The sequence below is a fragment of the Cupressus sempervirens genome, chromosome 5 (genome assembly GCF_028749045.1).
Source record: "Cupressus sempervirens isolate cs-2001-9-10 chromosome 5, ASM2874904v1, whole genome shotgun sequence".
Classification (NCBI taxonomy): Eukaryota; Viridiplantae; Streptophyta; class Pinopsida; order Cupressales; family Cupressaceae; genus Cupressus; species Cupressus sempervirens.
The window spans coordinates 927,838,236-927,864,906 of record NC_143122.1 but is presented as its reverse complement, the minus strand read 5'-3'; positions in this window follow the sequence as shown (position 1 = coordinate 927,864,906).

The following is a 26,671-nucleotide window of genomic DNA, read 5'->3' as shown; positions in this document are numbered from 1 at the left end:
TGGGTTGCAAACTTCAGTTGGATTGATGAGAAAAAACAAGATGGATAACTTTCAAGCTCAATTAGAACAAACAAATGAGAGAAATTTGAGAACAAAGAGGAGCCATGAAGAGGAAATGAAGAAAACATATGTTCTAGATAGAGGACCATCAAACTTGAAATGGACATAGCTGATTTGAGAAAAAGTGCCAAAGACACTATAGAGATCGATGACAAGGATATGAAAATAGAGGGCCAAACACATGAAATAGGGGAAACATCAGGTCATGCTATAGAAATTGGTGAAGAGAAGCTAGAAGATAGCAAGGATGTATAGATCAAAGCTATGAAGAATTTTTTTATTCATAAGATCAATGCACTAAAGGTAGTCTCTCATAATGCATATGGTAGCTACCTTACATTAGAAGGGGTAGAATACAAATGTGCAGAGGCACTTGCTCTATTATCTTTGATATTTTTCACATGTGGCCCTTATATTCAATTCTTTAACAATATAGTTATGATGCTTCCATAGAAACAAGATCTATTAGAGAAAACCATTGTGAACACAAGGAAATAAATTCATAAGGTAAGAGAGTTAAATGATTTCATTGGATGCAAGATATAGCTAGTTCAAAACAAGATGAAAATAATTTCTCTAGGGACACCAAATTTAATAACTACAATTTTAGATAGTGAAGAGAAAACAAAGGACTGGGTAGAATGGTCATCATCTTTTGAAAATATTCTTGATCATCCTAGGTTTCTATCTTTTTGTAATAATGAAGCAAGTCCTACGACCATCTTTGATATGCTTGATATGCTTTTTGAATTGATGAAAATATGTCTAAGGTGACTACTAAGGTCAAAGCCATAACTGATGCCAAGTGGACTAAGTGCTTATAGGATTTAGATAGAATCAGAAATGCCACTTGGCCTTATATTGAATTCAATATAGTCATATGGGAATTAATAGCAAACATCAAGGCTCTAATATCCTAGGAGGATGATTAGACAAAAATGTCCTTGAGCCTACTGTGAGAAGACAAAAGAAGATGGAAAAAGACAATAAAGTTAAAGAAAAAGCTCTTACCAAAAATGACACAAAAAAGTTAAAGAAAAAGCTGTTACCAAAAATGAAATTTTCTTTTTGCACCCACTTTCTTGTCTATTCTCCAACTACAAAGAATGTATTAATGTAACCTTTCAAAGGATTTTTGCCTTTCATTTTTTATCAAATAGTTTTTGAATCCTTCCCTCCCATTTGAAGCACGTTGGAATCCTCTATATAAGGATTCTTAAGCTATGGAGTGCTGGTTAGTAGTTTATAGAAATTTTCATGTTTGATGCCTATTTTGTAGTCTAGTCAATTTTTGTAATTATACAAATGTAATTAGTTTTGTATACTCCAGAATGTAGTGAATATTAAGTATCAATTGTCTAGTTCTAAGTTATACTTTGAGTCCTATTAGTATTGTAATCATTTTCAAAAGGAAACCAATACAGAAAGGAAGATCTTATATATCCATGTCTTTGAGTTTTATCTCTTTCTTTATATATTTGGGATCTTGAGATTGAAATGAACAAGTTTCTTTTAGTTTAACTCAATTTGGAAGAATTGTATATCTCTCACTAATTATTGCTAATTCAAAGAATTAAATAATTCCTTTCTGTAAGTGATAGGGTTTAGGGTTTATAGCAAGGATATGATAGGAATGATGTAATGCCCCACCAAGGGATCCAAAGAATTTTACTAACTTTGCCAAACAATTTTTTTTTAAACATGAAAGATAAAACCATTCATAACATTTGCGAAAGCAATAGCAACAATTCAAATGAAAATAAACATAACATATATACATAACAGGCTACATTCTTTAAAGATCTTTTAATGTTGTATCACATCTAAATTAACTATTCATCTAACATCCCATCCTTATGAAATAACAATGATATATCCAATATACTTCAACAATATACAAGTGTCCTTTTGTAATTATATTTTAGTTTAGCTCAATCATCCACTGTACATATCACAGGGTATGAAAAGCTTAAAAGAATAAACATCCAAGTAAATAAAGTACATCATCATCATCTAATATTAATCCATGATGCAATAACATAAATGAAACCACATATCATACATGATACATCATCACAAAAGATATAAACATCCATCACAAAAGATAACCATATATCACAAACATAAATAACTAAGTGCACGGTTCCTCCCAACCGTAAATAGCATCATTAGACCATCATGGATCCTAGCCATCCCTCCGTGCGTAACATTCCAAAGCACCAAAGAGATCATCGGTATTAACATAGTAGGAATGTCACTCCTAAAACATCCTACTAACATGCAAAGTAAAGCATAATAAATCATCAACTAACATATGCAAAGTAAAGCAAATCATCAATATAAGAAACATACCAGTAAATACATCCATCATAAGGTATATTATCTATCATAATGCTCCAAGAACATAATGAAGAATAAATACCAACCAAGGATACTCCAGCCATGGTGTCTCGGATGGATCTCAAATGATAAGAGTGAAAATACACTACCACCCGACCGCGTGGAACTTAAGTGGTCCACTCCCACCATGTTGAGGAGATAATCTCAAGTCCCAAACAGGATATCAATTCACAAAGCAAAAATCTCTATAAGTCCAAGAATCCTAAAAGTATACTAACTCAAAGGTTCCATCACACAAAACCGACATCTAATTCCTAGAGGCACATAATGACATGTAGGAAATCTACAATGCAAGAGGGAAAGTGTCATCGCAATTATCACGTACAAGTTACCCTGACAGTTAACTAAACTCCACGGGTCCATGCTAATCTCATGCGGCCACTAATATCCTCTCATACTGATGAGGCATACTATGAAATGCAAGGTCACAACCATGCATTCTCACTACTCCCATCCTAGCGTGTACAGGCACTCAAGGCATGGGCAACAACTAAAACAATTATCTTTTTAGGTTCATTTAATCCCCATTTAGTGTGTAAATGTTATCACTTATTAACCAAACTTACAATGAGTTACCGTGGCAGCTACTTAGGGCCCCGACCCCCATTGCAAGCCACTTTCTGACACTATAAGTAGATTACCTACCCTAAGCTCATGGAATCATAAATCTCAAAATCATAAAAGATAATCCATAGTAAAATCATCAAATATGCATAAAAGCATCAAATATCCATAATAAGAATCATCAAATTTCCATGAGCATTTGAAAAAGCATCCATAGAAAATCATGACCACAATAGTTCTCTATTGGTAACTGAAGGCATCACTGATAATCATAAGTATCAATTAGTTCTCAATAACCAAAATATATCTCAAGATAAATGGTTCTCAACAAGCAACCAAGAATATCTCAAAATTCTACTAATCGAAGACTCCAAAATGGTTCAGTCAAACATGTTATAACATGACATCATCAAGAAATAAATCCATATTTCAGTCCCATCATGGTGACCAAAAAATAATCTAAGGATAACTGATCGATGACTCAAAAATGATTAGCTCAAGTGTCTCATACACATACCTCTTAGCTTCACACATAAAGACTGATGAACAATAACAATCAGTAAATACAAACATTTCATAGAGCATACGATCACATTACCATGGTTGGGCTTATAAAGATCAAGACCAAATAAGATCAACATGTCATCACATCTCATAACCCCTGAGCCTCTGGTAACAACCTAGGACTGGTCAACACTAGTCAACCCAAAACACAAAACAAGAAGCATATAGAATACACAATGCAAACACATGTTTTGGTTTACTAAATTCACATAGTTGAATAATATGTAGGGGTTTCCAATTTTCTATTTGCAAGTATACTTCAAGTGTTTTAAGTTTCATCATTTGACCTACAAGTCAACCCAATTGTTCCTCAATAGCATTATTCTAAGAATAACTTAAGGATAAATATTTACTTATTAAATCATTTTCTTTATTTGCTAAGATCCATAGTACTAATTGGATAACTCTTCCTTAATGTTACTTATACATTTCAACATAATCAAAGGACCATTATTCATTTATAAAAAAACCAATTATCAATCTTTGAATAAGAAGAAGATAACTTTATTAAAATGATCAATTAAATCAAACAATTAACATAGGTACACCATCCATGACCTATTAACATCTAATAGTTTTCAATTCAATAATACTAAGTCTCACCATTAAAACATCTAAGGTCATTATTCAAGTCATGAGAGTACGACTTATCAACTTCGATGTAAATACTTCACAACTTTGCTAGAGGAATCGATATTAGCATATCAATTAAAACACTATTACATAACTTGATTATTAATTAAATCTAATTAACTCTAATTAATTTAATTAATAATTACATATCCAAGGCAATATTCCAATTAATATTAGTTGACTAATAACTATCTATAATTTTGTAAGTTAAAAGTCATCTATAATTTAGTACACTAATATTCATATTCATAGTTCAATAATAATAACTTGTTAATATTTAATAACAAGCTATATTGGAAATCTTATTAATAATTCTATACTAACCAAATTCATCACTCTTCAACAAAGTTCCCATTTATATTTTAATAATAAGTTATAATAAATCCCCAATACCAAGTATTATTATCTCAAATAAGTTTTTCCTATGTACGTTGATTCAGTTAATTGATACTCTTCCAAATTATTAACCAATTCAATTTGATTAATATCTTTTACAGTACTTCAATCATTAACTAATCTCTTCTAGATTAACTCTGATCGTATTAATTGATAACTATTTAAACTATTTATACTATTATTTATTAATAGTTTGTTAGACCCAACAAATATTAATAAATAATAAACTCATCAAAACTATTATTAATCGATCTAGAGAACTTTACATAAGCTTCATTAGTTAACTCTTAATACCATTAAGGTATATCAATTATTATAACGTATTAACAATTCAGATTATAACTAGGTTATTAAATGTTATAACAATGATTTTGACCCTTGTCAATTAAATCCAATATCATTAAAGTCTCGTAATATAAAATTACCATCTCTAAATTATTTAATATATATTAAATAGTATTTAATATACATTATAAAAAGTCCACTATATAAACTATATTAAAATCTCTTTTCTTTTAATTTTCTCTCATTTAAAAAATCCATTTACTTAGATTGACTAATAATTAATTACACTTCTTCTACTATTAATTAATCTTAATTAAATTTGATTTAATTAGATTAGATAATAAATCATATAAAACTAATGCATATTAATAAGATTCTAATAAGAGAAGATTGCAATAATATCTTTAATTCATTCCATGCTTTGATATATTATTTTTATGAAGTTTAAGTATAAAGAACTCTTGGTTATGGGAAATGGAGAAATACCTGTCCTTGAATAAAACAATCGCAGTACGACAGCCATATCTCTCTAATGAACCGTTGGATCGGGCTGAAATTTAAATATGTTAGAGAAAGCCAAGTTGTGCCAAATTTGACTAGAGTTATCGAATAAATTTGATCATAATAAAAAGTTAGGAATGATTGAGTTTGGGTCTATCCAAGGGGCAGCGGCAGGTCAATTTGTGATGAATTAAGAATTTCCTCTTAAATAATTGTTCTTTAAATTTAACCATAAAAGGGTTTGTTCATATGCATCTAAAAATATAATTGATAGAAAGATTACATCTAATCATTCGAATTTTCAACTTAGAATTTCACAATATAAATTCGAACTCAAACCCAATTAAGATCTAATTTCACAATATAAATTCGAACCCAAACCAGATTAAGATCTAATTATTTCTCCTTAATTGGATCTAGGGTTTTTCTATTATTTTCTTCTCAGCCAAATAAAATATCTAGATTCTAATTTCAAATACAGAGAGTATTCAAATACATAAAACAGATATGATGAAGACAGGAAGAGAAAGAGTGGAAAGGGAATATGAGAATATCACGAGTGCACCTGGACACTGATGCTAATTTTCCATGCCTCAGAAGTCCATAGAAAATCCCTTCCTGCTCCATCATTCAAAATTCTTCCAAGAATCCAAGCCGATCGAATCCTCCAAGTGATTAGAAGTGCTAGAAGGAGCAAGCAGAAAATATATGAGCATATGAATCTTCTCCCATGCATGTAAGCTTTGAAACTTTTATTTTAGCTTGTAGCTCGTGGCTTCCATTAAGCTTGTAGCTTCCATTAAGCTTTTTTTTAAAGCTTCTATGAATGCCTAAATATCAAGAGCTCTCAAGAAACCCTTGGAATGCTTCTTGAAACCGCTGAAAGGTGTCACCAACTAAGCCTGGGTCTTTTCCAATTCTTTTTGATGAGTCATAGAATTGTAGACATATTGTGCTTAATTGATGCACTAACCCCCATATTGTTGACACATGTTAATTTCCATGCAAGCTTAAAACTCCAATTTACTTTTTAAATAATCTCTATTTAAATTTTATAACTTTCATTATAATTTTTATAACTTTAATTATTATTATTTTATTTATTACTTTATTATTATTTTATAATTATTATTAATTTTAATTTCTAGTTTTCTTTTATTTAATTCCTTTTCCCCAATAATTCACATTTAATTAATCACAATCAAAATATCAAAGACCATGATATTTTATTAATCTTTTCAAATAAATAATTTATTAATTAAATCTATTTATTAAGACTTAATTAATGAAAAATTCATCATAGACCTCCAAGATAAAAATATGAAAACCCATCATGGAACAAATCATACAAAATAAATCTAAAGGGTTAAAAATCATGAAATATGTCATCCGACACATTCGGTGGGTATTCAACTCAGATACTTGTCCTAATTGTCCAATTAAGACAAATGGCTCAAAGGATTGAGATTTGAACTTGAGAATTTATCTCCCCTCTCTTATCATTGATATAATGTGATAGGGTATGCTCATTCTGGCAATTCAGGGAAGTCAATACCAGGTACCTGCAACCTGCATAAAAACCATGCATGTACAAACACAGTATATACTAAACTAAACAGACAATGGTAAGAAGTGGTGCATCATGTAGATCTTGACTAGTAGGTGACTATGACTCCCTTCCTTAACCACATCAGACATGCCATACAAAAGCAAACTTGCACACCATACACATGCAAGTATGGGGTAAGTATCCATAAGAAAACAAATATAATAATAAATTATTTTACTAATCATCATTAATAATTGAAAGCAATGCAATAATCATCATCAATTATTGTGAATACTAAAAATAATCATTATACATACATGAAATGTAAAGTCTAAGTAATCTCATCACATAATAAACTAAATCCATAGCACAATATCTGATAATCTCAAAAGAATGCTGCTAACCAGCAACATAAAACTAGTTCTAAAAGAGTTCAGCAACGATAACAAAATGTGAACTAGGGGTAGGCACTACAAGCTCTAAAAGAGTTTAGCAATGATAAAAAAATGCAAACTAGGGGTAAGCACCACAAATGAAACTTAGAGTTCACTATTGAAAAAATTACTTACATGTTGATTAAATAGGTCTAAGCTATTGATTTTGATTCTATATAATAATGGATAAGACACTGGTCTTTAATTTTAAGTTGCAAACTAATGATTCATATATTTACTAAACACACAAATTAAAAAAAATCAATTTACCAGTTTATGTAATGAAGAACTAAACTTTGCTACTCATTACTTATTTACAATATATTCTCAGTTATAGTTAGTTACTATGATAGGGAAGTTATATGTAAATTATAGAAGAACATTGATCACTTTTTGCTATAGGGGATTGTCTTGAAGAGAAGAATATTGTAGAATTAATCATATCAAATCTCTGAGGTTTCCCCACCTTGGCCCTACAGAGCTTAAAGTGAAGGGAGTCATAATGATTCTATTATAGTTGGTCCATGGCTAAGATAACTCTAGCTGATTATAGGTTTTAGCTATTCCTTAGTCTTGGTCTCTATCTTGTGCACCTTGGTACTAGGCTCAAAGAAATCTACTATGTTCCTTACCATGACTCTGCTAGGGAATTGTTTGAAGAATATTGTCATATCTACTAGTACCTTGTCTATAGACTAAGGATTCTATTACCTACTATATAATCTTGAAGGTTTATTAGTTTGACCCATTACATTAGTTCTATTTCTAGGGTTTTTCTCATGTTATCTTAGCCTATTTTTAAATTTTTCCCTTACAAGGGTGGTGACTCAAGTCTAAGGTTTTGTAGCCAATGCTATAAATATATCAAGTAATCTTAACCAATGGCAGATAAGAAGAAAAACATGTATGATTTCACAAAGGACCACCTAGAAATACCACTATACATAGAATTATGTCATGGGGGTAGAAAGAATCAAAATAAGAAAAAAGTGGTCCCTAATCCTACTTGGATTCCTAGGGGTAGTGTGTTAGCTCATCCACAATATTACTGTGTGGCTAAGAAAGAGTCACCTTCCAAAAGTTATGAGTTTGAGCATCCTACACTACTAGGGGAAACATTCACCACTTCTTTTAGAGAGAATAAGGTATTTCATGATAAAAATGTATCTCCTATAAGGGATATCCCTTATAGACCAAATCTAGTGAATTAAGTGAACCACAATTGGGTTTTTAGAGAAAATAGGGATACTAATTTTAGTCATAGACAAGGATCATATGTGGTTAATCTTATAGATTTGGATGACCCAGTAGGTTCTAAGGCCACCACTATAGACCTTGGAAAAAGAGAAAGAGAAAATTACCTTGAATACCCTTATTGAAAGAGATAACTTGCTTAGGAGAATGGCTTTCTTACAAGAACAAAACAAAAAGTTGTAGGAGAAATCCTCTAAACTAAAATCATAATTTTTTGGAGATGTAGAAGTTCTAAGGTCCAAGGTCCATAAGCAAGAATGCCTTCTTAAAGAGAAAGAGGGGCTTGTTATTACATAGGTTCAACATTATAGACCTATTGAACCTAGCCTTGTAGATCTAATTGTGAAAGAAAATGATAAGGGAAAACAAAAGGTTGTTGGAATAAAAATCAATGAGCCCCAAGTTCTTCCTACTAAGTATACAAGCCTTACCATGTCTAAGCATGACCTAGATCTAGAAAAGGCTAAGAAGGAAAGGGAAGATCTAGCAAAGGAACTTGAGAAATTAGAAAATGAAGCTCATGCAGCTGAAATTAAAAGAAAGATACAATTTATCAAAGCTAACTTTGCTTTAGCATCTTTCCCTAACCCATCTTCACAAGTTATCCCATCTATTCCCATTTCTAGAGTTGCAGTAACTAACCAAAGTTTATCTTAGTCAACTCCTACCATTTCTACTAGCACTAGCCAAGTCCTAGTCATTCATTAAGCCCAACAACCATAGATCCCCATCCAAAGTTAGGCTGCTAGAGAAAGCACATCCGATGCTACTATTTCTTAGAGAACATCCAACTATTTAGAACAATATAAGAAAATGTCCTTTGTGGGTATTTTTGATTTTCCCCATCCTATCTCTAATGATTTGTGAGACATGGTCATCAAATTTTCAAGCAAAAATGCAATAACCAATGAAGAGAACTTGATAAAATTCATTGATATGCTCAATGACTATGAGGTGGAGCATGAAGATGTAGTGATGAAAATATTTGTTCATTCAGTGATAGAAGATGCAAGGCACTAGTTTAGAAGGCTATCTGATAATAGTATCAGCTCATCGAATGACTTGGAGAGGTTGTTCAAGGAACAATACGATGATAAAACCAATGCAAGTTTCATGTTGAATGAATTCAATAGTATCAAGAAAAACCCTAATGAGTCCATATTTGACTTTAATGTGATATTTTAGAAAGGGATGTATAGATTGTTCCAAGTCATGAGACTGGGTGATGATGTATGTCTCACAGCTTATTTCAAAACCTTTGATAGTAAGATGAAATATAACATAAGGGATAAAGATCATAGAATTTTGAGGGAGGCTTATACAATGGTTGCCAATATTGAGAATAATAGAAGGGATTATGGCAATCTAGGAAGAAGGGAAGACCCAAAGCTTTTTAATCCAACAAGAAGCACGAAGGATGGTCAAAGGCCTTTAATGGGTAAGAAACCTAAAGAAGATACAATGTGGCAAGTTCTAAGCTTGTTAAAGAAAATGAATCCACCAATCTACCAAGAAAATAAGACAAATAATATTGAGAAGGCCCCTTTGAAAAATAATTTTAATAGGGCACCTAGGATGCTGAACTACCCTTATACTACATAGTGGAAGGATGGGAAGGAAATCCCTAACCTTGCTCAAAATACTAAGGATAAAGGAACATTAGATCCATTACAAAGAAACACTGTGAACATGTTTGATGATATGCCATGGCATATTATATGTCTAAATATTGTGTAGTTTCTCAATCATTTGTAGTAAATTAGTAGGCCCAAAATGGAGAGGAAGAGGAAGAACAAAATCCTAAGGATTTGACATGAAATATGGTGAAACTTTGTGATAACATGGAGGAATCTAAGATTGATGTTGTGAACTAGAGAAATATATATTAGATGAAACATCAATAGGTATTTTCAGATGATGAAGATCGTGACGAGGACACTATTTGTACTGTATTTCTAGGGTTGGACTGCACAAATTTGAGAAATACATCTAAGGAGGAGATTAATAGAATTAATATAGAGATGGTGGCTCAAATTAATAGTACTTGCAATCTAAGAAATTAAACTATTAACAATGCTCCAGCTAAGCCAGCTAGTATTTTCATTAAAGACACTATTGTTAAGATAGTAAATGAAAATTAGAAGGACAATCCTGAGACTTCCAAGCTTAAGGATAAAAAAATAAAGAAGTGGGAACCAAAGAAAAAGGTGTATTTTCAAGGAGTTGAAATTGTCAAGTGTTTAAGAAAATAAACTAGACTCTGATACCATCAAGCAAAAGGAGGTTCTTCCCATTCAAACACCTACATCCACAGGTATTTCTATAAAGCCTACAAGTTATGATCCGATTGACATGATTTCAATGCTATCACAAATTACTGTCAAAGTTACTTTGTCAAAAATGTTTAGGATAGAGGAGCATAAAAATAAGGCTTTATCTTGATTGAAAGGAATAGGAAAAAATAGTGTTATCACACAAGAACAAATAGTCTTATCATCTGACACATTAGTTATAGTGGAGGATAAAGAGGTCATGTCCTAAAATGTATTTGGCTAACTCCTCTATAGCATATCTGCAAGACATTGGTCCTTTTTTCCTTAGTCTAATTATAAATGGTAGAACCTTAGGAACTCTATGATTGATTCTAGTGTAGTTAATAATATTATGCCTTTTAAGGTCATGGAAGCCCTTGGTTTAAAGGTAGATACCAAAAAGGACACATGTAGAGCAATGGATGCTAGAGAAGTACTAGTCATAGGTACTATTAATGCCTTACCTTTTAAACTTGTTACATAACAAGATGTAGATTTATTTATAGCTATCCTTGTGGTTGATATTACCTCCCACTAGGGAATACAACTCTCTAGGAAATAAAGTGCTACAATGGGAGGTAGCTTGTAGTGTAACTTATCATATGCTACTTTCCATATAAGGGAAAAGGCCATCAAAGGTGAAAGGGAACCTAGGGTTAGTAATATCTTTGAAGATAGTATTGGTAAGGATGCTACATGTTTTCTTGACACTAAGGTCAATGCTTTTAGGGATGAGCTTATCATCCAAGAAATTGAGAAACCACCCCCATGATTACACAAAAGGTGGCTAAATGTTTAGACTCATAGAAGATATGGACCATGTATTTTGATGGGGCAATTTTTAGAGACAACTTAGGAGTCAGGATAGTATTTATATCCCTAAACAAAAACACTTTTAGATATTCATTTACCTTGAACTTTACATGTACAAATATTGTTGCTAAATATGAAGCACTACTACTATGATTAAAAGTTGTAGCTAGTCATGGAATTAAGAAGTTGGATATTATTGAGGATTTTGAATTAGTGGTATCTCAAAGAAAAGAAAAATATGCCTCCAAGAACAAAATATTGAAATAGTACAAGAATTTTGTTTGGGACCAAATAGAATTATTTGATGTTTTTGGTATTTCTTAGATGGATAGCAGTAATAATAAGATAGTTGATCTACTAGCTAATGTGGTAATAAAGTTGGTTGATATCTCATTTGCTGGTGTGTCTATAATTGAAATACAAAGTAGGCCATTTATTCCTAATAATGTGGAAAGTTGCCAAGTTTTTGAAGATGATAAGGACATATTGAATTTTCTCCTAAATGAGAATAAATATCATAGCCAAGAAATGGATTGCAATGCTTGGATATAAAGAATACATGGAAAAGAGAAAATCTTTGGTCAAGAGATTTTGCAATTAAAATCCAACAAAGTACCTAAGTGGCTGGTTGAGTTGGAGAATCTCTTTGATAATCAAGATAGAGTTCAATCTAAAATTAGAAATTAGAGGCTATAAGAGCTTGAAGAAGTCAATCTAGGCATTGCTAAAACTCCAAAAAAGGTATACATTGGAAAAACCTTATCCCCACAAATTAGGAAAAACTTGATAAATTTGTTAAGGAGATTTAGGCATATTTTTGCATGGTCATATGATGACCTTAAAGCCTATAGGAAAGATTTTTTCTAGCATGTGATACCTCTCAAGGATGATATTAACCTTTCAGATAAAAGTAGAGACTTGTGAATCCCACTTTAGCCCATAAGATGCAAGAAGAACTTATGAAACTTAGGGATAGGGGGATAATAAAGATAATTAGGCATTTCTCATAGGTATCTAATTTGGTACTAGTCAGAAAGAAGAATGGTGACATCAGGCTTTGTGTTGACTTTAGGAATCTAAACATTGCCTCATTGAAAGAAAATTATGGGCTACCCAACATGGAAGCCATGTTGTAGCAGGTCATTGACTAAGAGCTAATGTAAATGATGGATGGTTTCTTAGTGTACAACCAAGTCCTTGTTGATGAGAAGGAATAGTTTAAGATAACCTTTACTACTCCTTGAGGGACCTATGTATATGTAAGAATGCCTTTTGGTCTAATCAATGTAGGGGTAACATTTCAAAGGGCCATGGATGTAGCATTTAATGAATATACTAAAAAATTTATGGTTGTATATCAAAATGATCTGACAACATATTTTAAAGAAATCTGAAGACCATTGCAAACATCTAGAAAATACTTTTATCAAGGCATTATAATTTATGGTATTTCCTTAAACCCAAAGAAATGCACCTTTGAAGTTATGAAAGGGAAGTTACTGGGTCATATAGCATCCAAGGATCGGGTAAAGATTGGTGCTGAGAGAGTAACAACAATTGATGAGGTACAAAAGCCCAAAAATGTCAAGGGTATACAATCTTTCTTTGGACTAGTTAATTTTTTAAGGAGATTTGTGAAAAACTTTGCTAAAATCAAAAAACCATTTTCCAAGATGCTAAAAAAGGGAGCAACTATCATTTGGTAAGGTGAGCCTACTACTATCTTCTAAGAGATAAAAACTACTATCAAGAATGCACCAGTCCTTAGAACCCATGACTATGGAAAAACCATGTATATTTTCTCCTTTACATCATTCCATACTATTTCTCTCATCCTATTATAGAAAAGTGGAGATGGACATGAAAAACCTACAACATTTTTTAGCAAGTCTCTTCAACTAGTAGAACTTAAGTATGAAATCAATGAGATACAATATATGCACTTGTTAAAGCTCAAGGATTTTACATGTTACCTAGTGGGTGTTGTTGTTTTTGCCTTTGTAATTGGTGTAGTAGTAAAGGATATATTTTTTTTAGCAAGAGGTGTCTAGTAGAAGGTGTAGATGGATCAACAAAATCCATGAATTCAATAGAGACATCCAAATTACCAAATTGGTAGGAGGTCAAGGATTAGCTAAATTAATAGTCCAATCAAATTTGGATGCTAATCAAATAAATAATTTAGATGAGGAATTTAGTTTTGATACATGTAATATGGATCAATGTGACTGGTATAAGGATGTAATATATTTTTTACAACACATACAGGCTCCACCTCACTTGATAGATAATAAAAAAATGATGGTAAAGTTGCATTCAGTTAGATATGTTATTGTAAATGGTAATCTATGGTGGAGAAACTTGGAAGGTATACTCTTGAAGTGCATTGATAAAATAAAATCTAAAAGAGTACTAAATGAGATGCATGCTAGAGTATGTGGGGGGAATTATATGGCAAAAGCTACTACCCACAAGATTATGAGAGAATGTTTTTGGTGACCTAGCTTATTTTAAGATCCATAGATCCTAGTTAGAAAGTGTGACCCCTACCAGAGTTTTGTGGGAAAATTAAAGTTTATTGGGAACATTCCAATGAAATTTGTTGAGGTCCAAGAACCCTTTTAGCAATGGGGAATGGATTTTATAGGTGAAATCTCAACCAGGTCCAATATAGGCTACTCTTGGATCATTGTGGTAATTGATTATTTTACAAAGTAGGTAGAGGCTATTCCCACAAGAAACTCCACTAGTAAAGTGATAAATAATTTTATAATAAATTATACTATTACAAAGTTTGGTTATCCAAAAAGGATTATAACTGAAAATGCCATGTGATTTAGGTCTAAGGAATTTATTAAATTCTATAACAAATATGGTATTATTAGGTCAGCTTCATCACCCTATCACCCACAAGGAAATGGACAAGCTAAGTCCACAAACAAGAGCTTGCTCATAAAGAGCACTTTGGAAGACAACAAAAAAGAATGGGATTCAAAATTTCACTTGGTAGTCTAGGTTGATAGAGTGATAGTGAAGAAGGCAATAGGTGTTTCACCTTTTGACCTTGTGTATGGGATCTAGGAAAGAATGCCTTAGAAAAACCTCATAGGTCTATATAATTACATCCAAATGTATGATGAAGATATCACTGATGATATGCAAGAAAGGATGGATGAATTGGTTGGGCTGACTAAAACAAGAAAGGAAGCTGCTGCAAGAAACATGAAATTGCAATTTTAGATAAAACATCTATTTGATAGAAAGACAACATAAAGAAAGTTTGAACTAGATGACCTTTTCTTGATGTGGAATGCATAGATGGAGGACAAAAGAAAACAAGGAAAGTCTGATCCCATATGGCTCGGTCCATATTTGGTTGATTCTACTTGGGGTATTGACTCATACTTCATCAAGGAATTATTAGGGAGCTTTCTTATATTGCTAGTTCATGGACAATTTTGGAAGAAATACTTCTATTGAATGTATTTATTTTCCATGCACTATAGTTAGGATTGAATAGTACATTTGTGAATTTTTCCTATGCATATATATATATATATATATATATATATATATATATATATATATGTATGTATGTATGTATGTATGTATGTATGTATGTATGTATGTATGTATGTATGTATGTATGTATGTATGTATGTATGTATGTATGTATGTATGTATGTATGTATGTAGTCTTGAAAGTTTTGTTTTAGGCTATTGTGTGTGTGGTTTGCTTCTACTGGAAATTCTAAATCCTTACATGGATACAAGTTATCCATCATCCCTAGATAGAGACACTATTGGTCTAATACTCCACTTGCCAAAGATTTTGAAAATTATAAGCAAAAATCATGAAATAATTATAGTTACATTACTTAGGGTTTCTAAATTTTTGTCTATCCTTATAAAACTCTAGGTCAAAATATTTCATATTTGTGAATAGAACCCCCTTTTCTCAAAATTGATTTTAAAAGTCCAAAAAAAAGGATATGCAATTTGCTTGATATATCTTATATCCTTATGATATACAATAGTGCTTTCACATTAATATTTCATGGGTTTCTATATGATTAAGTCATGATGTTGCGAAGCCTTCATTTCCACAACATTACACGTCCTTGCTCATTAACTATTCCTAAGGTAGGGAGGGAGTGAAATGGCTTGTGCACTATGAGGCTTCACAATAGTTAGTGGCAATTGTTCTTTTCAATTTGTAAATGGGAAAAGAGAGTATAAGTACAAGGTCATAGGTCTTCTTGACTTTAGTTAATTCAAAGTACAAAGGATGCGAAAAAAAGAAAAACAACAAATATAAAGGTAAGTCACATGTTCACATGAGAAATCTAGCTAGAGTTTTCTAAGGTTGCAAAGTAATGAAGGAAAGACATGTATCCAAATATACTTAGATGATAAAACAAAATCATACACACATGGATTGGTCTATTCCACATGGCAAAGAAATCTAACACATGTGCATAATAAAATGGTTAAGCAGCCATGATAGTCTTCAAGTAATGAGGTTACGAAGGATATATGGAAATCAAAAGAAATGTTCATCATTGGTTCACAAAGGTTTAAGCATAGTTAATGTTTTAATTTGTGATAAAGTGATCAAGGTGATCATGTAGTAAAATTTTATACCTTCGCACCATTACTAGAGTTCATTTTTAACTCACAGGGAAGGTGGAAAATTAGCCAATATAGTGCATTACACGATCACAAGTTCTATCCCTAGTTAGTAAGTTGACATTACGAATGAGTGAAAGCAAGATTAAATGATTAAGATTTCAGGGCATCACATGTTTGCAAGGATTATTGTAGCAAATAAAATTTATGTCATGATGCTACAATGAAGGAATACTGGCTAGATAAAACAATGAGGATGACATCGCATGGTTAATATAGGTATCTTGGTTAATATAGGTATCTGGCTAAACTACCACAAAGCTATGAAGTAATAAGAAGTAAAGCCCTAGTCACATGGTTTTGGGTGTTAGTTTTAAGGCCTAAAATGACTTTTCAATGGCAAAGTTTGAGCTAGATAGTGATGTGTTGAGTTGGATGTATGTAAATCTGAAAAAGTGTAGATTTCACCAATTCTTTGAGAAATTGATAGGTTGTCAAGTGTACCACTCTTTAATTTCAATTAAAGCCACACCCTCATTGTAGAAACTAATAAAATCTAAGAATGGGAGAATTTTTCATTATTATTCTCTTAAGTTTTCTATGTTTTTTTGAGCAATTTTCAAGTGCAGAGTGATATCTAAGAGATTTTTTTTCTAGCTTTTAACATACAAAATAAATGTCTTAGAGGGAGGGAGAGCTAATTGTCCAAGCAGTAATTGAGAAAGTAGATGCACCACCAAAGGTTCCAAGTATATTTTTAGAGGAATGGATTCACATTTTTCTTGGTTCAACTAATCCACAGAAAGTAGATGATTTGATTTTTAAAGACCCATATGCATTGTGTAGTGATGTAAAAGTCCCTGACAGAAATGGGTATGAATTGTTTTTGTTTGGAATAGAGCATCAGATGTTCTTATTTGTAACCCATGAGTAAGAGACTTATGAAAATTAATTATGCTTGAAGTATTTATATATTTCAACCTAGTGAAATCCCTAATCAAATGTTATAATCTTGTCAACAAGACATTTCATAGGAAGGATATAAATGTTTCTTATCCTTGGACAAGGAGACATTTATAGAAATTTTCAACTTGGGAGGACCTATGTCAATGCCCATAGAGGTGGAGAAATTAAATAAGAATTTTAAGTCACCAAAATTTATATGGGTTAGAACATGACCAATCATATTCCACCTACAAAGAAGAATGTATGAAACATTCCTAAGAAGAAGGATTTTGAGAAACATATGCCCTTGGAATTCTTCCAAAGATATTTTTAGAACACTATGTTTGCAATCAAAAAATTCCTAGGTTTAGATGGAGCTATGGAAGCACTAGGAGAACACTATATTATGGACTTGAATATCCAAGACCCAAATCATAATATAGGTTCTGATTTTGTGGATTATATCATTAAGAGTATTCATTAGGAGATCACCACTACTCAATAAGGAGATTTGGCCAATTTAAAATTCCACATTATTCTCTACTCATGCACCTAATCATGTTCAATAATTCAAACATATTTGTTCATAGTTTATTTGAGTCTAATAAAGAATGGCGAGAGAGATTGCTAGTACAAAGATGGACAAGGGTATGGAAAATGTTTTACCTTTATTCCAATGTAATTACTTTTTTATAATAATTTTGTTTATCTAGTCTTAAAAATGATAGGCTTGATAAGTGAAAGAATCCCTAGGAGTGTAAGAAAGGTTGTTAAACCTAAAATGTTCTTTGATGTTGGGAGGCAATTAACTCATGAATGGGGTAACTAGTGTCTTTTTATTTGATGAAATATTGTTATTAGGGTTTTTGGATGCCCTTGGTCACCCCATATTTTGCCTAAATATATACCTAAAAGATTAGGGTTTGTGGAGGTTTTCTAGAAACTAATTTCTTTAAACAAAGAATATTTAGGAAAATTTGTTAAGAAAGGAACCTTCCTTTGTAGATGTACCAAAGTGGAAGATTTTGAGCTTGGCAAGAATGTCATTGAGGGAACAAATGAATTTTTGAGAAAATATAAATTGCCAAGTATGCTAGCTAGAACTTATGATCCTTTAAATGTGGTTACACATGCCCTAAATAATATGAGAGCATATTCCCTACCTCTTACAAAACCCATGTGGGAAGAGGACATCATTGCTGACAAGCTGAATGAAGATGTGTGTAGAGAAAGAATGGTTAAGTAGAGATATATTGTTAGTTTTGAGTATGAGATTCAAAAGGAAGACAAAAATTTCAAATATTTTTATCCTAATGAGTCACTGGTCAAAATTGGAAAAATATGTGACAAATTTTGATGAATTAGTAGCCCAAGTTCTAGAGGTAATCCAAATTTTTTTGACCCCGAGTACTCAGATGATGAGTTTGTTATTGAAGTTTACGATGAGGAGGACCAAGCTAAAGAAAAATAGGTTGAGGAAGATATTCTTGAGAGTTCTAAGTGGGAGCAATAGATACATAAGAAGCAATGAATGGTTGAATTACTTGAGAAAGCCCAACAAAAGGCCCTTCAAATCCTGCCAAGAAGTAGTAAGTACTTTGATGACATAAGGAAGAGGTATTTAATATCTCAAGCTTCTAATGATGAGAAAAGAACAAAGAATTTATAGCTGGAAGCTCAAATGATAGATGGCAGAATTATAGAGGCTCATGAATTCATGAAGGATGATAATTTTATAAAACCTGACGAGTTCAAGAGTTTTATATTAAAGTAAAAAAAAGGAACTTACACTACAAATGAAGCTAGGGTATTCTAAAGAGGTAGCTACTAGACTAGTAAAAAAGATACAAGAATACGACCCTAGTAGTGAAAGCCTCACTATTGAGGAGACAAGGGAGCTAGTAATGAGGAGTGGTATGATTGTTTTTCTAGAATGGGATCTTAGTTCATCCTTTTTACTAGATCAAATGAGAAGACAAGACAAAACTATCTCATTTGAAGATGAGAATCATTATGGAGAACTAAGAGGGTTAGGCTATAATATAGATTCTCAAACAATGGTAATTTGGAGTATGGTTCCTAAGCATGAAAAGCCTACCCTAATGAAAATCAAAGAATTTGCTAGGGGAAATGTTATTTTCTAGAATGTTTAATCTACCTCTAATGATCAGATTTTTGGGTTGCATACTTTAGTTGGATTGATGAGCAAAAAGAAGATGGTATCCTTCAAGCTCAATTAGAACAAATATATGAGAGATATTTGAGAAAAAAGAAGAGCAATGAAGAGGAAATAAAAAAACATATGTTCTAGAATAGAGGACCATTGAACTTGAAATGGAAATAGCTGATTTGAGAAAAAGTGTCAAAGAAACTATAAAGATCCATGACAAGGATGTGCAAACAGAGGGTGAGACACATGAAACAGGGGAAAGACTAGGCCATGCTATGGAAATTTATGAAGAGAAGCTAGAAGATAACAAGGATGTAGAGATCATAGCTATGAAGAATTTTTTTATTCATAAGATCAATGCACTAAAGGTAGTCTCTTAGAATGTGCATGATAGCTACCTTGCATTAGAAGGGGTAGAATACAAATGAGCAAAGACATTGGCTCTATTATCTCCACTATTTGGCACATGGGGCCCTTATATTAAATTTTTTTACAATATAGTTAGGATGCTAGAGACAACCATTGTCAACACAAGGAAATAAATTCATAAGGTAAGAGAGTTAAATAATTTCTTTGGAGGTAGGATGCATCTAGTTCAAAACACAATGAAAAGAATTGTTGCAAGCACACCAAATTTTATACCTACAATTCTAGATAGTGAAGGAAAAATAAAGGATTGGGTAGAATGGTCATCATATTTTGAAAATATTCTTGATCATCCAAAGTTTTTGTCTTTTTGTACTAATGAAGCAAGTCCTACTGCCATATATGATATGATTATTATGCTTTTTAAAATAGAGGCTTAGATATCCAAGGTGACTGCTAAGGTCAAAGCCATAACTGATGTCAAGTGGACCAAGCTCTTAGAGGATTTAGATATGATCATAAATGCCACCTAGCCTAATATTGAATCAGATATAGTCATATGGGAATTAATAGCATACATCAAGGTTCTACCATCCCAGAAGGATGATTAGATAGAAATGGCTTTGAGCCTACTACGAGAAGATATAAGAAGATGGAAAAATACAACATAGTTAAAGTAAAATCTCTTACCATAAATGAAATCTTCTTTTTGCACTCACTTTCCTATCTATTCTCCAACTACAAAGAATGCATTAATGTAATCTCTCAAAGAATTTTTTCCTTTTTCTTTTGACTAGATAGTTTTTGACACCTACTCTTCCATCTAAAGCTTGTTGCAATCCTCTATATAAGGATTCTCAAGATGTAGAGTGCTAGTCGGTAGTTTGTAGAAATTTTCATGTTTTATGCCTATTTTGAAGTTCATCTAGTTTTTGTAATAATATGAATGTAATGATTTTTGTATACTCTAGAATATGGTGAATATTATTTATTAGCTATATAGTTCTAAGCTATACTTTGAGTCCTATCAATATTATATTCATTTTTCAAAGGGAAATCAATACATAAAGGAATATCTTATATATATGTGTCTTTTATTTTTATCTCTTTCTTTATATATCTAGGATCTTGAGATTAAAATGAACAATTTTCTTTTAGTTTAACTCAATTTGGATGAATTGTGTATCTCTCACCAATTTCTTTTAATTCAAAGAATTAAACAATTACTTTCTGTAAGTGATATGGTTTAGGGTTTATAAGAAGGATATGATAAGAATGAAACTCAGAGCTGACTGTTGACAAATTTAGTTACAAGTTGATTAAATAGGTTTGAGTTGCTAATTTTGACTCCATATAACAATGGATGAGACACTAGTCTTTGATTTTAAGTTGCAAACTGATGATTTGTATAGTTGTTGAACACACAAATTACAAACAATCAATTTACCATTTTATGTAATAAAGAACTAAACTTTTCTAGTCATTAGTTATTTATAATATCTTATTAGTTATAGCTAGCTACTATGATAGGAAAGTTATATGTAAATTATAGAAGAATATTGACCACTTTTTTGCTATAGGGGATTGTCTTGAAGTGAAGAATATCATACAAGTAATCATATCAATCCCTAAGGTTTTCCCATCTTGGCCTTGTAGATCCTAAAGTGAAGGGAACCATAGTTATTTTGTTGTAGTTGGTCTAGAGTTAGGATAAACCCACCTGATTATACATTTTAGCTATTCCTTAGGCTTGGTCTCTATCTTGTGTACCTTGGTATTAAGTTTAAAGCAACCTAGTATGTTCCTTACTAGTAAGAACTCCAATAGATTCAATATCTTAACTAAAATTGGTTGAACCATCAAAGGCCTCCTCATGAACATCACATTTATCTTCTATTGAGTGGATTCTAGTAGGTTGCATGATTGTCTAGAACCTTGGAGTTGACCCTAGATTAGATTTTCAAGAGAGGAGTTTGAAAGGATTCCTATTGTTAAGTTGTTAAGAATCATGCAAAATGATAGATCTCAAAATTTAATATAAGTTTATGTTTAATTTGGAACTTTCTAGGCCAACTTGTGACTTTTTTGGGTATAAATAGAGGGTCTCTTGGAGTCTTGAGTCATGGCCATTTAGGATGGAGAAGAAGTAGTTGAGAGGAAAAAAATTTGAGCAGAGCTAGTAGCTAAGTGTGGGATTAAGAAACAAGAAGGTTGTTTGGTGGCATGTGAGCATACATTTAGATTCTTCTTGGAATTTCTACCGAATTGTGGTTTTGGACTAACTAGTGATTGGATGTTGTGAGGTCTTGTAGAATTGCTATTGTAATTGCTTAAATATTTGGCCCTAACAGGGAAGGCCTTACAACTGGGCATGTTGGATATAAATCTATGATTCTATTATGACAATTAGCATTTTTTTGGATCTAAATATGTGTTATTATGTATATTATGTTGTGTGGTTCTTTTTTTGGGGTTCAGACATCTCCTTTGGATATTCACCTACCTCGCATTACATCAATGACACACAAATCTTATAGGAGAAAATAATCATAATGAAAACTCCCTATTGGGGTTCAAAGCGATTGATTCCATTAAATAAGAGCTTGAGTTTTCCTACATTGGAATTGTTTCATGTGCTGACATCCTTGCAATTGCAGCTAGAGACTCAATGACTTTGGTAACCTCACCACACTTATTATTATACATATCAAGATACATGTGTACTTCATGGTTTACCACATAGGGAGATTTCTTATATCCTCCATGCATTCCTTAACAAATACATTTCTTTTAATTAATTACATTTTTATTTAGTGTCACATTATTACTCCTTAGAATTCTAATGAATTATAAACAACACAAATTTCTTCATAGGAGTATTTTATCTTTGTTCTTAGATAGTAATTTGATGTTGTTTTTCTTGCATAATAAACTTGCAAAATATATTGAAAACAAAATTTATTTGGTTTGTTATCTATTGTTTATACCCAATAGGATCATGAGTGTGGGTAATTTGAACTAGTCCATTTTAAGCTTTGATTTTTTTAAATGATTCATTTGAAATCATATCAAAATTCACTAATAGTATTTTATCTAAATGTATGGTTTCTCATGAATTAAATAGTACACACTAATAAATAATTCTAAGTTAAGAAATGTTGAATAGTTAAAATTGACTATTTTTTAAGAATGCCCTATGAAACATAAGAAGCTTTCATGACTAGAATTTCTATTTAAAATATACATTGTTTGATTTTTGACTTTGTAGAAAAGAGGGCTAGTATGGCTAGCACAATTGGGAAGGAAGTACAATAGAACAACAAGCAAAAATCTAGCAAATCATAGTTTACCTCCCCCTTCCTCACATGTTAAAGAGCTCTTGGTTTCTTCAAGGATGCTAGTCTCACTCTAGAAGATATGGTTACACTCTTAGGTATATTCACAAATAATTTTCTTTTTATAAAACTATATTCCTAAAAATTTAGTTGTGACTTGATTAATCCTCAAGTTCTAAGTAGTTAGAAGAGTTCTTACAAAATGGGTAACATAGTATTCATCATTATGATCTTCAGTCAAACTTTGGCTATATATAAAATGGGTAACATAGTAATTCATTATTATGATCTTCAATTAGACCCTCATTATATACAAAATGGACAATATTGTAATTCATCATTATGATCTTCAATTATAGATCTAATTTTTACAAATGAATTTTTAATTGTTTGAATTTTTAAGGATAAGATTTTCTTGTCATGTAATGATTTATGTTTAGATCAATATGTTGCTATATTCTTCACAACATATGAGTGATTTTATATTGTGCTTAGCATGAAAATAACTAATTCAAAATGTGATTGATATTTTGTCCCCCTTTCTTGTCCAAATCATGTAATACCTACTTAATTTGTATATTCTTCATATTCAAATAATTAAGTTTGATAATTTTAATGTTTTTAGATGAATAGAATTTTAACAATACATCAAGATCTTTAATCAATGTTAAAATTTTCAATAATTTTATTCATGATGACATTTCAAGTTATTGATTGGAGTGATTGTCAATCAAACTAGGAGTTCATATTATCAAGTTGTGGGACTCATGGTTATAATAGATTTTACCAAGAATATAAGAGATAAAAATAAAATACAAATTCACAAAGAGGGGCAAAGTCGATCATACATTAAGGTGAAAAAAGAAATACACATATAGATGCGAGTAATTAGATCAAATCAAAAGCTGAACCCAACACTAAATGAGTGGTTTCAAGTTTCCTTCCATGAAACTAGGAGTTGTCTAAATATAATCAATACCTCTATAAAAACCTCTTAAGAAAATCCTAAATGATGATGACTTGTATGAACAAGTGTCATACATTTATGGACTCCTAATTAGGATTAAAATCCTCTGTGTAATTAAATTAATATAAATACACTAACACTCCCCCCCATTGCAAAGTATAATTCAAAAAGACAAGACAAATGAGTCTAGAATACTAGTCATGTAATCAAATCTTTATAAAAAGAAAGATAAAACCTAGTGGAAAAAATTGTCCTCCAAAAATGAGATGAGATTAGAGCACAAAAGAATGTTAAAGTTGTAAACTCTAGTAATGATGAGCTCATGATATTTTAGATTTTTCAAATCTTCAAGGTGTTAGGAACAAGATGACACCAGTCAACTAGTATATGCAAATTTGATCAATCTATGTGAAGTAGATATGACATATATGACTTTGATGAAGTAAAACTTGAGTGTCAACCTAGTATGCTCAATCAATCCCACTTATAAGAGATAAAAAAAGGTAGCGTTAAAACCCATCTCTCATGAGAATTAGGAGTTTCCTAATGAGTAGTAACTCTGTTCTATGTGTTTCATTAATTCTCACAAGAGATGGGTTCATGTGAACCGCTACTCATTATACATGGGTCAATGAATTTGACTCAAACTACTACATAGTTGAATCCTTATATCAATATCATAATTTGATTCATTGGGGGAAAAAAATCATATTTATCAATTGTTGAGCTTAAGAAGATTTCCATTGAACGGTTCATAAGGTACAATACTTGCTGAATGTTTCACAAATGTAGTTACAAGAAGAGTGGTCATAACCATGGAAGAAACTCTATATTTAAGTGCACTTGAGCTAGAGTGGTAAGTTGGGATGGGTGTGTTGGGACTGAAAATTGCATGCTTCATTTTTAGTCACATTTTGAAAATTTTGGAAAATCATGTCCTAAAGTGCCTTTTATGCATGTGGTCAGTTGGTAGCTTGAGGCCTAGATGGTGTTTGAGTGGCTTAACACCTTTCATTTGACATATGCATATGATCCACAATGTTATTTTTGCATCCCGAATCATTCTGTGGAGTCCCATTTTGAGCTAGTGTCAAAATTTGCAATTCTACCAAGTGTCAAATAGCGATCAGACGCCCAGTTTGCATCTGAATATCTTTTACCCAGGACTGTGTCATGACTAGTCACTTTGGGGATGTTTAGTGTCCATAATAGAGAACCTATGTTTCAATTTTCAAGTCATTTCGAATTCGTTTGACTAGGTTTTACACCCTGCAAAGTTGGTCATTTACTGTTTTGTGCATTTAACTAGTTCACAATTCTGGGAAGCCCTGTTCGACCAATCATATCTTTGACACAGTTGACCCAAATGAAAAAATTATTTTTTCATTGTGTTCTAAGGGTAAGACACTTCATATATTCCAATTTTAAGATCATGTCGAATCCATTTGATCAGCTTGCTAACATGATCAAAAACCCAGTTTGCATTGTTTTGTTACAGCTAAGGTATCCAGATTGATCCATACCCCTGTTCGGCATGTTATAACTTTGATCCTGTGATTGGCTAGCCTAAATTGATTGTACCATTGTGTTGTGTCCTAGAAATATTTTAAGTATGCGAGTTCTTAAGTCATGATGAATCCATTTGCATACTTTCTTATGTCCGTACATTTGCCAAAAATCACTTTTTGACACATTTGCCAGTTAAAATTTTCAAGTGCCTGTTTTCGAAAATTCGCCAAATGTGCCTTGTGATTCATCATGAGCCCAAAACATGGAATTATATTCTCTTCATGGCAAAGAACTTATATCCTAGTTTTCAAAACCCCAAGTGATCAATAACCCAGTTTATAATGCCGAACTGGAGCCTAGTTTATGTTTTTTGCCTGCAGGGTAATTTAAGTATGGATGTTCGGCAATTAAAATCTCTTGACTGGGAATCCATCATGGGTTGAAAATTTGCAGTGTAATAGAGTATGCAGGATTGAACACTCATGCCCGTTTTCGTGGCTTGGTAACTTGATTGGATCAAGTTTTAATTACAACTGGCAGGCCTCCAGACACTAATTCACAATTTGTAGAATTGATTAAAAGTGAGTTTCAAATAATGAATTGATGATCATTATGCATATTATTCAATTTTATGACAAAGTAAATGGTGGAAATGGTTTCTTAAAAGCAAAATACAAGGAGCATGTGAAGATTCAAGAAAGAGAGAATTTGGAAATTGTTCTATTAAAAAGGTTTAGAGGATCACAATATGATGCTGATTTGCCGGTAGATTCAAAAGATAGTATTAATCAAAAAATTTCCGCATCAATTAAAATCCACAAGCAGAATGAAACTTTTTGTTGTGAGTTTGCACATTGAATTAAGGAAAAGATTGCATAAAGGTTGCTCTCTCCCACATTGTAGTCTCAATTTGAAAGTTGCAGCTGAAAGGTAGTTTTCAACATAGAAGATGTGCTCCATGTCTAAAGAAAACAAAGAGGGCAGC